This window comes from Carcharhinus amblyrhynchos, chromosome 15 (genome assembly GCF_965287045.1).
Source record: "Carcharhinus amblyrhynchos chromosome 15, sCarAmb.v2.hapA, whole genome shotgun sequence".
Taxonomy (NCBI): domain Eukaryota; kingdom Metazoa; phylum Chordata; class Chondrichthyes; order Carcharhiniformes; family Carcharhinidae; genus Carcharhinus; species Carcharhinus amblyrhynchos.
In genome coordinates, this window is record NC_137338.1 from 45,259,114 (window position 1) to 45,263,268 (window position 4,155).

At 43.2% G+C, this 4,155-nt stretch overlaps 1 pseudogene; it reads right to left on the reverse strand.

The window, feature by feature from the left end:
- Positions 1–412: 412 nt before the first annotated feature.
- On the reverse strand, positions 413–1,185 carry LOC145353529 (large ribosomal subunit protein uL2 pseudogene; annotated as a pseudogene).
- Positions 1,186–4,155: the final 2,970 nt, after the last annotated feature.

Below are 4,155 nucleotides of genomic sequence, written 5' to 3' on the forward strand. Positions count from 1 at the left end.
ATTCAATGTAACACTATATTTTTTCTCCATTAATGTTGAAAGGAGAAATTATACACCATTCATTAAAACTAACAATAAAGTATCAAAGTAATTAATTACATTCATTAAGATAATATATTTGCAACTCATATGTTTGTCAATCATTATATTGTTTACTCAGTTACTGGAGTAGGAATCAAATGTAATCAGGCATTAAAATTTATGCTTAGTGTGTTAATTGGTATATTAATCATTGTCAGATATTGTCTATTGTATTTGATTCTGTCAGCTTTTTACATGGTGGGTACCTATATGAATTGTAGAAGTCTGTACATCAAGTAAAGTGCCATGCAGCCAATCCTTAGCATCATTCCTTTACAACAGGTGGGGAGACATTGGGTTACAGTTATGTTCAGAAGCTAAAAATCAATATTCATGAGCATCTTTTCTCTTGTAGAGGGTCTTTCTGTAAAATTATTTTTACTGTGGCAAATTTTTGCACATACATTAAGAAACCACTTCTCCTTCTGGAAGATCTTGATGCAGCATAGTCTACCGTTACTGCGAAAAGAGATGTTTCAGTTCCTCTGATGCTCGATGGTTTCCTTGTGTGCTGATGATTACCACCATCAAAAGAATGTTCTACAGAATTCACAGCCACACCATGGGCATGTGGCCAGCTGTTTATTTTGGCCTTGTATTAATGATAAGCCCGATGGGTTTGTCAATATGACTAGCACCAGCAACAATGCCAACAACAGCTCTACTAGCTGAGGAAACAATTTTCTTACAATCTGATGGAAACTTGACACATCTTTTGGTGTCATGATTGTGGGAGATGACTATGGCATTATTACCAGTGGCATGTAAAAGACTCCCATGGTCACTTGGCTTTTCCTCCAGGCAACACACAATGGTACCTTCTGGCATAGTACCCAAAGGGAGGGCATTTCTAATGTTTAATTGAGCCTTCTTGTCATAGTAAATATACTGACCAATGTGGATACCCTCCAGTCTAATGAACAACTCAGTCCTTCCTTTGAACCTGTAAGGATCACAGAATAACACCTTTGCTAAAGAAGTACCACAACCCAGGTCATGAACTTTATCCTTGACAATACCCTTGATATAGCCATGACATTCAGCAAAGTCCACAGCTCTCGATGCGTATACAAGTGAAATTAGGCCCAACTTTATCCAATTCATATCGAAGAGGAGCCCAATCCACAAATCTGTCCTAAACTGGGTGGAGACTCTAACAGCTTCATCTGTACATGTGGCAAACATACTTGCATTGGGTTGAAATTGTATTAAAGTCCTGAGTAAGAAGACATCATCACTGAGCCCATCAGATTACTAACGAACAGGTGACTGTCTTTCAGAATGGGGACATAATTTAACTTCAACATTGTCCCTGAGGTTTCAAGTAACATAGCAGCTGGAATTCTCCTGTCTTGTACGCCCTATCAACACTGCCAGTGAGAACACAGAATTTGGCACTTGGCTAAATCTCCATTTACTGCAGCGGGACTGGAGAATCCCAACTGTAGGTGAGGTCAGAGAATTCTGGTCAACATCTCAGTAACCATATTTGTATATTTCCTGGATTATCATGGGCAATAGCAGTGATTCAATATCAAGCACAATTTTTCAATGAAGGCTTAAAGGCAAAGAAGACTTTTTTTGAAACATTCTAAACAACATACAGAGTAAAAAAAAAGAAATGAGAGAAATCAACAGTCTGTCCACATCTGTAAAAAGAAAAAAGTATTACTTGTGTTGATGATCTACCCTTGGAATGCTCTGCATTTCCGGCTTTTTTTTCCACATTTCAGGTTTCCAGCATGTGTTAATTTTGTTGTTCAAAGATCACAGAGAATAGCTCTTGCAAACATTATTTTTCATGGAGCATAATGAGCAAAATTGTCTCCAAAATTGAAAAAGTCCAATTTCAGGCAGGGAGAGTGATGTTAAGCATACTGACAGCAATGGCAGCATTTTTTACCGTATTGCATGGCATTTGCAGGGAAAAAAATTGAAGGCATGGGTTTTCACGCTGTATTGCTGGCAGATGGCCTCTGATTTGCCCATATCACTATCAACTCAGTACTTCAATGATCCAGACACCATATTTAAAGCCACCCTGCAAACAGCCAGCACACATCAGAAGGCACTGGGAACCAATGGCTGCCAAGCCCAGGAAGCATTCGGCACCCAAGTTTAGCAATACCTCCCTCGGGCATATGCTAGATGCAATGGAGGTTCACTGTGATGTACTTTACCCAAGCTCATGGTGAAAAGCTGCAAGCAAGGGCACTAATTCAGCATGGGAGGAGGCGGTATCGGTGATTGGCAATAGTGCCCTGCAGAAGAAGAATGCTATCCAGTGCTACAAGTGGATGAATGGTCTCCTTTGTTCCATCAGGGTAAGTCATTCTTCTCTCTTCTCAACACTTACAACTCTCACTTTCACCGACCCCTCCCATATCTACAGAGATCTCACTCAATGCGGCACACGGGACTCCCACTCTTACTGTCATCTCCCCTGCCGGTCATGTCCTCATCGTCTCAATGGTCCCACCTACCATCCACACATGCCAAATATCTTCATCATCTGCTCTGATATGCATCCTGCTTACATTCTCTCCATCTGTCTTCACTCAGGCCAAGCTGGCTCATAACATGAGGGAGACATCCTCGACTGTGCAGAGATGTCAGAACTCAAGGTCCTCATAGACTGAGGAGGGATCCATTTACTGGCTTCTGAGGATGTGGACCATTCCTGTGCTGATGGTGAGGCGGTCCTTGCTGAACCAAGTGAGAATCCAGCAATGCAAAATCCATCAGACAATGATGCCTTGTTTCTCAGGCCTCTGCCATGCACTCATGATTCCTCCATTTTTTTCACAGGCACACCTGAGAAGCAGCCAAGGGATCCACAAGCCTCGGCTCCAAACCAACTGAAGAAAAAAGCAGGATTTATGGGAACTAAAGTAGAAATACAGCGCTCACCCATATGTTCCACTAACAGAGAGACACACACCTTGGTGAGACCTAATTCTAGAGTATCCTTGAGGTCACAATCTAGTGAACACATCACACAATCTGATCCTCAACATGTGGAGGCAGGGATAATCCAGGCTGCCAGCAATCTGAGGATTGCTGGAGGCTATGTATCTGCTGAGTCCTGGTCAGAAGAGGAACTTCTGAATTAGGTCATGCCTCAGTTGCTGAAGTGCAAAGATAAGCTCGGGAAAATCAGGCAGAGATATCCGCTGCACTCATCAGATTGCAAGGTATGATGGAGGAGTCCATCCCCCTTTCGACCAAGATGATAGTGCTGACACACCAAACACCAAGTAAACACTGGTAGAGTGGCAACTGCCGTGGAGAACTTGGTCCAGGACATCTGTCCTGCATTGCCATAGGAGCTGCACTCAGTGGCTGTGGCACTTGCTGGCATCTATCAGTGTCAACACCAGAGGGAAAGGTGGGGGATGGGAGGGGAGGGGTGTCATCCAGCTGTCTCTCCTTCTTGAGGCAGCCTGGCATGTTGCATAGAACATTCCGTCTGTGTTGCCTCCACCCCATGCTTCTCTTCCCTTTCCACAGCCCCTCCAAGAGGCCCAGCAGCAGAAGGCATTCTTGAAAATACCGCTGTCCAGACTTGTTTGTAGATCTTCTGCTCCCCCAAATCAAACTCTGTCCCCCCCCCCACCAAATCAAATACTGTCCATCTGACTTGTCCCCTATTCTTTTCCCGCATCCCACCATCCCCCACCCCTCCAAAAGATGCAGAGCTGCTCCCCTGGGCATCCTGCTTGCACGGTGAATACCTGTTGAAACTAGTCATATTCACTACTGACAGAGGGAGGGGATGATTGTGTTCTGCATCCACGTCAATGTGAAATGCGACTAAGGGCTTCTTGAAATATTTTCCACTCTTGGTCCCAAACCTGCTTGACTTGAACAAGAGCAGGATAGTGGAAATAGGTTTTTCCTCTGTTTTATCACTCATACGTTAACAGTGCTATACTGAGTCGACTAATGGGGGCTAAAAGTTAAACAGAAATGGTTGCACCACATCTTTCCCCATTTTTCCCTCTTCATTTTTGTTCATTCTGGCATCAACATCCAAATAGAGGCAGCATACTTAAATAAGAGGATAATGATATT